At 38.0% G+C, this 14,335-nt stretch overlaps 1 protein-coding gene across 4 annotated transcripts in view; it reads right to left on the bottom strand.

The window, feature by feature from the left end:
• Enox2 (ecto-NOX disulfide-thiol exchanger 2) overlaps positions 1 to 14,335 on the bottom strand; it is a 331,459-nt gene that overhangs the window by 86,589 nt on the left and 230,535 nt on the right. The gene's annotated exons all lie outside the window — the stretch shown is intronic.

A 14,335-nucleotide genomic window follows, 5' to 3' on the forward strand; every position in this document is an offset into this window, starting at 1 on the left:
GAAGCAGGAAAGACTGTAGGCATGGCTCAGGAAGTAGAGAACCAGCCTTGAGTGAACAACCTGAGCAAGCATGAAACCGAGAGTTCAAATCTTAGTACCACCCTGGAAAAAAAAAGCAGATTGGGGACATGGCCACTGCCTTCCAAGGTTATACAATCTAGTGGAAGATATTATGATGATGGTAATAATTATCACTATTAGCACTACCATCACCATATTAAAATATGTCAGGTAAAGCAGTTGGCATACATTATTTTCCTTTAACTTTCAGGACCATCTTATGAAGTAGAGAGATTTTATGTCTTAATTTAGTAGATCAAAAGTTTTAAAACATCACGTGTATTGCTAAAGATCACACAGGAGGTATATATTTTAGTCACTGTGGCTTACTATCTCCAATTAAATAACTAGGAAGCAGTGAAATACCAGAATGATATAGAGACCCAATTATTACTGTTTAAGGAATAAAGAACTATGGCAGCCTGAGTAGGTAGGAAATATTTCACAGAAAAGGCAGGCAAAAAACAGTCCAGGTTTCTATAGAACATGTCTTGAGAAATGGATAGTTATTAGATGGTAAAAAACAGAAGGAAGACATCAGGAAGTGATGACATGAATAATGATTTTGAAGTAGGTTATATATGCAAATGCACCTCTTTGCAGAGTTAGGAGAGATACAGTCAACAAGTCAGCTAAACACAAGGACTTTAAATTTGGTAATTTCCTTTTCCTACTGATAATTGCAGAAAAAAAACTTTCTATGGCTTTCCTCCTATAGCCCAGTATGCACTTCAGTTGTTCACACCCCTGAAAGCAACTCTGTTCTACTAGTAGCTTGCTGATGCTCATCACATGCTTCTAACTTGGCAATGTCAAGTATGATCCTTAGCTGGATTATTACACAAGTGCGATTTTGTCAGAGTTTGGTCAGAACAAGAAAATGTCCAAAGATACTATTTCTGAAATGTTAGTTTTCATTATTTTTCTGCTGCCTTTGTCTCCCTATATAAACCACACAGAAATACACACACACACACACACACACACACACACACACACACACACACACCCCTTCTACACACAGAATATGTAATACGTGATGGACATAAAAGCTCTTTACAGCACTCCGAAGCCACATTTCAGAGTTGGTGATTTAAGTATCTGCAGGACCTCCGGACTCAGCCAATTTTCAGTGCTCTCTGCTGGAGACATATCTTTTAAATTTATTATGGCATATTAATTGAACCAAATAATGTTTCATTGTTATGTTTTCATAATGTATCTAATGTATATTGATCATATTCACCTGTTATTACCCCTTCTTATCTTCCATTCCCCTCCTTCTGGTCCCTTTCCTCTTCAGTAATAGTCCCTATGAAGGTGTATCTTTGAGCTAGAGATATCAAGAAAACAAACAGGGCAAAATCCATCCTTGGGATGAAGAGTTTACGTAATCATTAGATCTACATGGACTTCCAATGCCCACTTAGAGGACACAAATCTCCAAGGATATATAGCCAGAAGGGATTTTGAGACATTACCAAGCTCATACGTTGGTATTTACTAGTGGCTAGATAATTACTTGCAGAGCAAATCAGTAGGTTCTGAAGCCCTGGCCCATTGGTGTGTGTGTGTGTTTGTGTTTGTGTGTGTGTGTGTGTGTGTGTGTATTTGCAGCAGCCTGGCTACTCAGTTGTTTTGCAATCCTGGGAACTTTACAAAACAAGAATTCTTTTCAAAACAAGATTTTGAGATAAAAAAATAAGAATCACAGCATACTAATCTCACTAAATTTGACTAATTTGTGTGTGTGTGGCGGGGGGTGAAAGGAGGAATGATCTGAATGTCAGTATTTTTACAGGGACAACTCAGAATTATTGTTTTCAAAGTTTATATAAATTCAAAATGTCTGCTAAATGTTAAAAAGTACAGTTCCTGCTAATGCTTGTTTACATGTATCAAGAAGGAATGTGTGTGAATTAACAGTATCATTTTGCCACAGTGAAGGTGGTCCTAAAGTTCTTTATAAATTCTGCTTTAAATGCCCTTCACGTCTTTCCCTTCCTCTAATACTCATCCTTACTTGTCAAAACCTACTCATTTTTCAAGAGTCATCTAAAAAGTCACCTTATCCATGGAGCTATCTCACTGGAATTAATTACTCCTTATTATATATTCTCATAACATTTTACCTAGGATTTGATTTTTATTTCTTTTCTTATCATCTTCTTTCTCTTAAACAAAAAATTTTCAGTCTTACTACACAACAAGTACTATGCTTGTGATTAGGCATACAGAGATAAGCACAAATAATTTACTGCTTGGGAAGAACTTGCTATATAGTAACAGGCATACACATAAAGAACCCAAATGTAAATTATTGTAATAAGCACTCTAATAAAACTCTGAGTAAAGTGTTATAGGAATATAGCAAAGTAATGAAACCTACAAAAATGGGTTTGGGTGTATGTTTTGAGTGTATACATTGGGGTTGAGGAAAGAGGCCATTAAGTTTGGTAGGGAAATCTTCACTAGTAAAGAATTATTTGAAATAAATCATTAAGGAGAGCTATAATTTTCTCCCAGAGAGTGCATGATGGAAAAAAGATATTGGAATTTTGATGGGAATTGTATTGAATCTGTAGATTGCTTTTGATGGTATAGCCATTTTCATGATATTAATTCTTCCAATCCAGGAACATAAGATGTCTTTCCATCTCCTGATGTCATCTTCAATATCTTTCTTCAGGTATTTATGGTTTTCATTGAAGTGTCCCTTTACCTCCTTGGTTAATTTTATACTTAGGCACTCTTATTGAGTAATCATTTTTTTTGTCAGTTGTGGGGCTTGAACTCTGGGCCCGGGTGCTGTCCCTCAGCTCTTCAGCTCAAGGCTAGAGCTCTACCACTTGAGCCACAGAGCCACTTTCAGTTTCTGGTGGTTTATTGGAGATAAGTATCTCACAAATTTTCCTGCGCGGGCAGGCTTTGAACTGCAATTCTCAGATCTTAACCTCCTGAGTAGCTAGGATTACAGGCATGAGCCATGGGTGCCTGGGTGAGTAATCCATTTTTTTAACTCATCAACTAGTTTGGGCTAGGCTGGCATGAAACCACTGAGCTATAATTCCATTCCTGTTTTTTATTGGTTGTTTTTAGAATTGAGCAGTGTCTTGCTTCCTGCACAGGCACTTGCACAATGATCCACTTATATAGACTTAAAGATTTTGCTGGGATCTCAGAGGCCACCACATCCAGCTTCCTTTTCATGGAGACTCGGTCTCATGAACTTTTCTGCCTGGGCTAGCCTGGAACCACAATCCTCTCAATCTCAGCCTCCCATGTAGCTTGTGTAACAGGTACGTGCCATTGTACCCAGTTGTGAGTTGACAGTGGTGTGAACTTTTCTGCAAGGCTGACCTTGGATCTCCATGCTCTTGTTCTTAGCATCCTAAGTAAGATAACAAGCATGAGCCACTGTATGTGGCTTTTTTTTTTTTTGGTGAGACTATTATGAACAGAGTTGTTTCTTTCACAGCTCATTAATTACAGGTATACAAAAAAACTACAGATTTTTGTGTGTTGCTTTTATATTCTGCTACATTGCCAAAAGTGTTCTCAAATCTGAGTTTTATGGTGGAATCTTAATCCTTTAAAGTACAGAATCATACCAGCTGCAAATAGGGATGATCTGATTTCTTACTTCCCTATTTAAATCCATCTTATTTATTTCCCTTGCCTTATTGCTCTGGCCAAAAAATGTCCAGGTAAATGTTGAATAAAAGTGGAAAGAATGAAAACTCTTGTCTTATTCCTGAAATTAGAACATTTCACTTTTTCGTATTTGATATAATGTTGGTTGTATGTTCGTTAGAGATTCTCTGTCTCTGTCTCTGCCTCTCTCTGTCCCTCTGTCTCTCTTTCTCTCTGTCTGTGTCTCTCTGTCTCTGTCTCTCTCTCTCTACCTACCCATCTATCTCTCATTACACTGAGGTATGTTCCTTCTATCCCTAGTATCTTTTATCATAAAATGATGTTGGATATTTTCAAAGGCTTTTTCTGCATCAATTGAGATTATGTGATTTTTGTCCTTGATTCTATTTGTATCCTGCATTATATTTACTGATTTATGTTTGTTAAACCAACCTTACATCCCTGGTATGAAATTAATTTGATCATGGTTTGTGATTATGGTTTTAATATGTTATTATATTTTGTTGGCTAGTAGATGTTAATGTATATATTAACAACCATTATTTTTTCTTGGTGTATTATTCCCTTTAATAATATTAAGTGACTATCTCTGTCTCTCTGACTAAGTTTAGTGTGAAGTCTTCTTTACCAGGCATGAGCATAACTATTCCTGCCTGCTTTTAAGGTCCATTTGCTTAGAAGCTCTTTTTCCATCTTTCACTCTAATCCAATGTTTGCTTTGCTGATAATGTGTTTTTCTTAAAGATTTCAAATGTTTTGGGTACCATTCTCTGCATTTTAATATGCCTTACCATTTCTTAATTCAGTGTCTAATATAAGGTAGATATACAAAAATATTTGCACTAAATGAATAACAGTGAAGTTATATTGGCTTTGGAAGCAATAAACAACCTATGCAATGGCATTCTTTGATTATTTGTATACCTGTTCAGAATGATAAATTGTTTTCGCACTACTGCTAAATTGCTTTGCCCTGTAGCAAATACGTTAGGAATTTTCTTAAGAGTTTCAACCAACTACTAATTTGGCTTAATTTCATTATCTATGACTATGTTTCTATATTAGCAAATCATACATATTAGAAAGCTTGCTCAGTTTTTTCTTTCAAAGAGAGATTCCAGATGATCCACTGGCAGCAATCTGGATTTAGGATCCACACTAACAAAACATGCCATGCCAAATGTCTGCTTAGAATTATTACTAAGGGGTGGAAAAGTGAAGTCCTGACCTGATTCACTTTCAAGACTTGATAAGCACATCTAGCAATTTCCCTAAGTTAGATTAGTTTTGTCAAACAAATCCTATATCAGTAAAGGAAAAGATTGCTCATTTCCTATATAACTTATACAATTACTGCTACTAGCCAAGAATACTTGGAAGGCAAGTGCTAGTAAATATCAAATGGTCTTCAAAATACTTTCTCTAAGTCTGAAGAATATGCCCTACTATACTGTTTCTCCTACGCTGCTGTGTGACAATTCAAGAGGTCAGAGGTTGTCAAGTAGTTTTAACAGCCTTTTAGGTAACTGGGTTGAAAATATAGAATTTTGGAACAAGAGCGTGTTGGCACCAAAAGAATAAGATTTGGAAGTGACTGCCCACATTAAGTTAGTATTATTCTATCACTATCAAATGAATGCCATCTGTTTATTTTTGTAATGGTTATAAATCACTGATTAACTAGTCAATTACTGTCATTCTTTGAAACTGATGACTACATGCATATATATATATATATATATATATATATCTTGTAATTATTAATTGCAGATGTTTCATCTCTTTTTCTTCCTCTTCCTCTTCCCTCCCTCTGCTCCCCTCTTCCCTTCTTCCTCCTCTCTCTTCCTTTCTCTCTTTTCCTCACTTCTCTCCTTTTCTTTCCTTAACTTTCCAAAACCTTTTGGCATTTTACTTTTGTACAACTCTTTCTCTTATATGCAGGCTTATATCCATTGATTCATGCTTGATACTATTTTGTTATACAATCTTGAGGAGATTTTTGTCAATAAACATATATTGAAAACTGCTTAAGAGGAGGAGGCAATTTTGCTAGTGATCAAGAGCACCGGTTTGGAGTCATATGGCACTGAATTAGTCTAGTTCCACTACTTAGTGACTTGAATGTGCTTATTCTCTCTTTAAAAAAATCTATTCATGTCTGCCTGCTTTCCAACCTTCCTTTCATATTTACTGACTATTCACTGGACATTTTCTGTGCATTAGACACTATTCTAGAGGTTGGCTTATTATGGTAATTCAAACAGACCTCATCCATGGTCATGTGGAGCTTACACTCTAGTGCAGGAGACAGATATTAAAACACAAAAGAATACGAATGAAGAATTTGATTTGATAAGAAAAATGGCTAGCTGCAAAATTAGATAATGGATAATACACAACTTATAGATTTGGTAGTCTAAATTGAGTAGTGTGGATAAAGATCTTAGCATGGTTTTTGGTTCTTATCAAGCATTTAACAAAAGGTAATAATGACATGGTAATAGTTACAATGATGATGGTGAAGTGGTCCCAGTCCTTACTTAAGTGAGTCAAAATGTATTGGAAGACAGGCATGTATACACATTATAAGAATATATTATATATACAATGGAACCAGGACACAGAATTTAAGGGATCAAGTCAGTATCACACAGTTAATGAGTTGTAGAGCAGAATACAAATCCAGGCAGTTCTGATGCTAATGTTCAATTTTACCCATTACATGGTGCACCCTTCCAAACAATGTATGTCTAGCCCTTTGACATGATGCTATCATAGCCTTCATTATGATTTAACCAACATGTTCTCTCTGTCTCTATGTCTCTCTCTCGACCCCTAAAATCTTCTTCCTAGTGGAGAGATAATTTTGATCATACAGAAATTATTCAAATGTAAGAAGGAATAAAACTTTAGTTAATAAGTTTAAGCTAATTATGTTTAATAAAATAAATGTGTTTCTAGCAGCCGTAAGTGTTCCTTGAGGGCAGGGGGCATAAACCTCATTCACTTTTGTTTCTTTTACCATGCTTAGCTCAAAGTAGGTACCAATAAATGTGCATTTAAACAAGAGAAGTATGCAATTATACAAAGTAGGGCTTGCCTGCATTACCTATTTCATAGATCCACATCTACCTAAAATCACTTTTCATTGTATGGTCTTGAAGCATAGACATAGCTCTCTGGTTATTTCTGCAGAAGGAAGATAGTGGTCCAAAGCTGGGCAAGACATCACACCTCTGGAACAAAGGAGGACTTAGATAAATGGTGAGTAACAATGCCAACCATAGAAATTTAATTATATGCCAGGTACCGGTGGCTCATGCCTATAATCCTAGCTACTCAGGAGGCTGAGTTCTGAGGATTGCCGTTCAAAGCCAGCTAAGGCAGGAAAGTCCGGGAGACTCTTATCTCCAATAAACCACTCACAAAATCGTAAGTGTCACTGTGGCTCAAGTGGTAGAGCGCTTGCCTTGAGCTGAAGAGCTGAGGGACAGTGCCCAAGCCCGGAGTTCAAGTCCCATGACCAACAAAAAAAATTAATTACATTGTTAAATTTAACCATAGTGTTAAACATCAAACTTACCTAATGCTTACTCTGTGCCAGGCACTGTTCTAGGGATTTTATGTTCATTAATTGAAAACTCATAGTAATCCTTTGAAGAATCCTTTCTTATTATTTCCATAATAGGAACAGAGGCCATATGGTGGCTTAAAGTGGAATTAGGATGTGAAAGTAGGCAAATTGGTTTCACAATTCATGTTTGTACCTACTATACCACATTAAAGCAGGGGAATTATAAAGTTATAGAATGTTTGGGCTGGGAAAGGTATAGAGATCATTGTTATACTGATGGATGCTCTCTATGGCCTCGACTGCAGTGATTTTTAACTGGAGTCAAGTTCTACCTATTAGGGGCATTTGACAACACTTGAAGACATTTTGGGTTGCCTGATTTGGGGACAGGAAGTTGCTACTAACATCTAGTGGATAGACAGGGATGCTACCAAGCATTGTATGATGTACAAGACATCTGTATGCAACAATTTTCTGGCCCTAACTATGTTTGATAGTGCTGGGGCTGAGAAATCTTGATCTGAAGTAGTAGTAGTAGTTGTTGTTGTTGTTATGTGTGTGTGTGTGTGTGTGTGTGATAGAGAGAGAGAGAGAGAGAGAGAGAGAGAGAGAGAGAGAGGGGGAGAGAGAAAAAGAATGAGGGAAGGAGGAAAGAGAGATTTTGGCAGTAGTGGGGACTAAGTTCAGGGCCTTACATTTGAGGAAAAGTTCTCTGTAATTTAAGCTATGCCCCAAGCCAAATTTTTATGTGTTTTTAATGGAAAGTACCTCATATTCCTGCTTTCTTCACAATCCTGTTCCACCCACCACATCTACTGTACAGCCAATCTTAATGCCTATAGTTTATGTCCTACTCTCTTATATTACTGTGCTACTAAGAGGAGTCTAATTAAACCTTCCACCAGGAACCTATTAACAGTACAAGCAGTTATTTCTAGTGGTTTCTACATTTTATAACAAAGGAAAATCCTGCGGTTGGGAGTCTAGGTACTGTGGAAGAATGATGGGGTGCTATTTAGAGGGTAGTACTGGAAATAACACTACAAACACCATTGTAACAAAGGAAAGGGAGAAGAAATTTAGAAATGTTTGCAAAGAAGAAAACCCTTTGTCTGGTACATTATACAGAACAAAAAGTATTTGTTGGCTGGGCAGGATGGCAATTATAATACTAGCACTTTAGAGATGGAGACATGAGGACTGTGAGGATTGTGAGTTCAAGCATACATAGCAGGTTCCAGAAGAGCCAGGACAACATAGAAAGATCCTGTCTCAATCAAATTATATGTTGTGAAAGATTATGTCAAGAGAGTAAGTTTGGGTGTCCTGGTACTGAATAACATTGTGCTTTCTATTCCCTTGCCAAGTAAATGAAAACAGCAGAATAAATCATGTTTTGGGTCTGTATTAAGCCCAAAGCTCAAGGTTTTATCTTCTGGATGGTATTTATTGTTCATGAAGCAATATATTGTGCACCGCAGGTGTTATTTTCAGTCCTTGTTCATTTTCCTTTAAAATTAACAATCTATCATTGTTTGTGGATAATGTACGGCAGCCTCAGGCACCCATGCTCTCTCCTGCTAAAGATGTCACAAATAGTGACGCCACAGCTTGCATCATGGTTATATAGACTGGAAAGAACACAGAACAGCTGTGTTCTTAGATGGCACTAATAGACAAGCAGTGACTACTTTTTCATGAGTGCTACCTAAGATGGATCAGAGAGTCACTCAAGGAAGAAGGGAAGGAGACCAGATGGGAGGAGATAGAATAGAAGGTTCTTAATACAATGCTAGTCTATGTAGTAAGTAATCATTCTTACAGGGATTATGAATGTGGTGAGAATAGGGGTGGGAATTAATAGCTTGATTCTCAATGTATGAAGATGAGAATATTAAGGTAGACGGTGTTTTCACAAACAACTCCATCTTATGGGATTCATTGTTCTGTGTATAAGCTGGAGGGTAGTGGAGAGAGCATCTCCAAATTTAAGGATTTACAAGGATGTTTCAGGTTTTTAATTAGATCTATAACAATTTATAGAATCAAGCCATTCCTCCTCATAGCAGTTGGATGGGAGTAGGATGGTGGTATAGGGAAGAAGAAGGCCACAGGTTCTGGCATGTGCCTTTCCAAGAATTTGTAACACATATGTGAAAGCAACACAGTATAAGTGGAAGGAATAAAGACTTTGGAGTCAAATACATCTAAATATCAAATCTTAGTTCTGCTACCTATGACGTGTGTGATTTTAGGAGAGCTACTCAAATTTATTAACTTGTTTATTCATTTGTAGCTGTGGAAAATAATGCCTGTCTTCTAGGTACTAAGATAAGGGTAATGATATTTTCTAAGATTGTTCAAATGTTTAGTATATGTCAAACACTTTTATGACTTCATTTGGATAATATAATATTCTTACAACAACCCAATGAGATAGGCAATATTCATCATTATATGACTCTCTCCCTCCATCCCTCCTCCATCCCTCCCAGTCTCTCTCTCTCTGTCTTTTTGTCTCTGTCTCTGTCTGTGCCAGTCCTGGGGTTTGAACTCTGGGGTGGGTCCCTGTCCCTGATCTTTTTTGCTCAAGGCTAGCACTCTCACCACTTGAGCCACAGTTCTACTTCCAGCTTTTTTCTGTGATTAATTGGAGATAATAGTTTCATGGACTTTCCTGCCTGGGCTGGCTTTTAACCATGATCCTCAGATCTCAGCCTCCTGAGTAGCTAGGATTATAGGTATGAGCTACCTGTGCCCAGTTTATATGACTCTTTTGTCTATTTGTGATGGTATTGAGGCTTAAACTTGCACCTGGCTGGCACTGTACCACTTCACTTTTGCCTTTTGCTCGTTAATTGGAGACGGAATATTGCATATCTTTGTGCCTGGGCTTGCACTGAATGAACGTTCTCCACATTTAGTCTCCTGCACAGCTAGGATTACAGTTGTGAGCCATCTCACTTGGCTATTACATGAATCTTACAGATAAAGAAAATAAAGAACAAAGAAATTAAGAAGTAGATCAGGTTGTCACAAACATAGGTAATGCTGGAGTTAGAATTCAAATTCTAAGGAAATATGGCTCTAGAGCCCATACGGTTTTTTTTTTTTTTTGCCGGTCATGGGGCCTGAACTCTGGGCCTGGGCACTGTCCCTCAGCTCTTCAGCTCAAGGCTAGTGCTCTACCACTGGAGCCACAGCACCACTTCTGGCTTTTTCTGTTTATGTGGTGCTGAGGAATAAAACCCAGGGCCTCATGCTTGCAAGGCAAGCACTCTACCACTGAGCCACCTTCCCAGCCCCTAGAGCCCACACTTTTAACCACAGGACTTGATCATTAAAATTGCCAAGTCCAATATCTGATGCAAAACAAGCACTGATCATGACTTTAACTCCACATCCTTTACTTTCTTATTTATTTTTTATTGTTATAAAAGAAACCGTTCCAGCATCCCTTGGGAGTCTTTCTTACACTTCTTGGAGCTGGAGCCAGGAGCCTCCCTTTTTATTTCAGAATGGATCCTCAATTGTGACTTGAAGGTTATCAGATGAATGGAGCCAAGAGAATAGGATTCATGGATCCTAGGACCCCATCAAGCCCACTGTGAAAATCTTAGATGGATTTTTCAGGCAGCAATAATAAAGACGGGTTCTTCTCGGTTATTCCTGGGCTGTATTTCATAATTACCAACCTCTCAGCTTCTTGGACATTTGGTATAACAGTGAACTACTGTTACCTTGGTCTAGAGTGAATGGTTGTTTATGACCCTCTAGTCTTTAGAGCAGAATTATCACTTTTCTTCCATATTTCTTTGTGAAATATCAAGGTAAATATCCCCAAAGCATAAATGGGGCTCGAACATGCTACCAACTGTGGCTCTTATAATTTCTGTACTAATTACCTTGTAAGCACTCATTTCTTTCCTGTCAATGAATCTCAGATGTTGTAGCTATTGGTTTTCAACTAGAAATATTAATACTTAACAAATCAACTAATTGCATTTCATGTACTCAGCATGCTTGTTAAGTTAATGGTGTGCTTGCTGGTGGATGGTGGCTCAGGGAACAAGATAGAGAAGGAAAAATAAAAACATAAACTCAGTAAGTTCTGAAAGCCTTTTGGCTTATGCTTCCTGAGGTAAATTGCCTAAGAGGTAACTTGGCAAGATGGCTGCTATGTTGTTGCATATCTGGCAAGATCTTGTGGAGGAAAAAAGGAAACAGTGCTAAGGTTAATCCAAGAGTTGTGTTAATCCTGTTGCTGAAAATCTTTTGACATGTTCCAGTCCACTTTCTTGCCATTCTGAGATAGAATATAACAAAGATAAATATAGTATGAACTATATTGGGAATTAAAAGGGCTAGTCTGGACTGCTTTGCCATGAATTTTCTGGGCAACAACTGTGTACACCTGTGTTTGTTAAAGTGTGTTCCAACCCTGTGTGTCAGATCACCTGATGTGTTTGCTACACAGGCTGAGATTTCCACATGAGTGGTGCTGGCGAATCTGCACATTGCACAAGTACCCTAGGTAATGCATGGCCACAAAATTTGAGAAATACCAAGCCTCTACTTCCTCATGTAAAAATGAGAATGATATAACTACTCTCACAGTGTGACTAGTGAAGACAATATAGGTGATCAGTATGTACTACCTAGCTCTACATGATTTTTTTTGTGTGTGCTGGGGCTTGAACTCAAGTCTTAGGCATTATCTCTTAACTCTCTTGCTCAAGGTTGGCTCTCTACCACTTGAGTTATAGCTCCATTTCTAAGTATCTGAATTCTTGAGTAAAATTACTGCTGGACTTCAGAATATATTTTGAATATTAATTTAACAAACTTGGTAAGCCCATGTAATATATGGTGGTACCAAGATGAATATTCTATGTCTTCCTTTCGCTCAAGAGACTCCATCGACTGGGGAGATATAAGAAAATCCACGGTAGGGATGGGAAGGTGGCTCCTTGCATGCATGAGGCCCTGGGTTCGATTCCTCAGCACCACATAAGCAAAAAGAAAAAAGCCAGAAGTGGCGCTGTGGCTCAAGTGGTAGGGCACTAGCCTTGAGCTGAAGAGCTGAGGGACAGTGCTCAGGCCCAGAGTTCAAGCCCCACGACCGGACTCCCTCCCCCCTCCCCGCCGCCCTCCCCCTTCCCCCCCCCCCCCCCCCCCCGCCAAAAAAAAACAAAAGAAAATCCACTGCATAGTCTTATAATGGCTACATATAGCTATGACAAAGGGGGAGCCTGGAATGAGGAGTGGTAGTGGTGGGGAGCATAGACGGAGGAAGTGATGCTGATTTGCATGTGACTTTGAAAATGAGAATTTTGAAAGATAACCAATTATCATGGTATTCTGATCCATTAAAAGGTATACAATAAAGTTATATGTGTGCTAGGCCTAAAACCTAGAATAGAAATTGCTCTTGTTTGGGTTGACAGGTATGAGTGGATAAGATTTTCCTTATTAGTTTCTTTTATATTCTTCTTTTCCAAAAAGAAAAGAAATGAATAAACAGAGTCATTATGTATTCCATGTTTGGTTGGGCTCTGAAAGGATGGGTATTAAACTATGTTGTTGACTTGCTTTTCAAGCCATTTACTACAGGGCCTTGGTCTAACTCAGGGGCCTGGGCCCCTGGCCATGATGCCTATAAACAAGTCAAGTGTTAAATCCTACTTATAATAGGAACTTTGGCTTAGGAACTATCTACCTCAGCAGGGCCATCCTCAGATATTAAGGGCAATGCTATATATACACACTCAGCCACAGGAGGCAATGACTAATGGCTCTATGTTGGGCCAGCAGCCTGGGCCCCTTTTTGAGCTTCTTTGCCTCCACAGACAGTATAAGTGGAATTTCTAAACCTTACCTCCAATTTACAAGTACTCAGAAAACCAAAACAGCCTTCACTACATAGAACTTTATATTATCTCTCACTACTCTTCATGTTTTAAAGTGACTTGCTTGAAAAAATCACACACACCAAACTCTCATAAGCATTCATTTGGCTAGACCAATTATGTTAAACTCTCAATCCTGAATGCAGTATGACCATGAATGAAGAAAAAATGAAGAAAAAAAGTTAAGATATTTTTTTTTGTGTTGTATTTTAGTTCTTAATCCTGGCTGAAGAGCCAATAGGTATGTGTTCTTTGGAAAGTTACTTAATGTCTCTGTGCTTTGTTTTTTTACATCTGAAAAAGTAGGGTAATCGTAGTTATATAATAGGACTACAGTGATGATTAAGGAGAAACTATGTAAAAAGGGTCTATTCCAGTGTCTACCTCAGTAAATCATTATAGAGTACCAGTAATTATTATAAATATCGTAAAACTGTAGTAATTACTTCTGATATCTTAGCAGAAACAGGGAACACTAGGAGTGAGGAGAGAGGGGACTGTTTAATTCCTTCAGGAGAAAAGGACATTAAAATATCAGCACAGAAAATAGACATTAATAATAGTGGGAAATGTATTTACAAGAGTAAAAAAGAACAAGATGGCTCCTGTTCTGCTCTTGAACATGTTCTTAACCAAGAAAATTACTAGAAAGAAGAGCAGGATTAATCTACATTCTTGCTATCCAAAAGATGTATCTTCTAGAAGTGATAACCGCTAATAAAACCCCCCAAATATTTTCAAGTATTACCACCCTCCTCCACTGCATATACCTCAAACCCACCCAAGCTGCTGCTAAAACTATTTTTCTTTTTCAATATATATTTTTATTGTAAAGATATTGTACAAAGGGGTTACAGTTATATGAGTAAGGTAATGAGTCCATTTCCTATCGAGCATTGTTACCTCCTCCTTTGTTTTCCCCCTACCATCCCTTCCCTCTCCACCTCCCCAACTCTTCCCTCCCTCCCCCAGCTGTAAAGTTCATTTTCAACATAGTATCTTTTTTTGGTGGTTAATTGCAGATAAGAGTCTCATGGACTTTCCTGCTGGGGCTGGATTTGAACCGTGATCCTAAGATCTCAATTACAGGATTACAGGTGTGAGCCACCAGCTCCCAGCCGATGTAGTTTTTACAATT

This window comes from Dipodomys spectabilis, unplaced genomic scaffold (assembly GCF_019054845.1).
Source record: "Dipodomys spectabilis isolate Male_0828 unplaced genomic scaffold, ASM1905484v1 ptg000071l, whole genome shotgun sequence".
Classification (NCBI taxonomy): Eukaryota; Metazoa; Chordata; class Mammalia; order Rodentia; family Heteromyidae; genus Dipodomys; species Dipodomys spectabilis.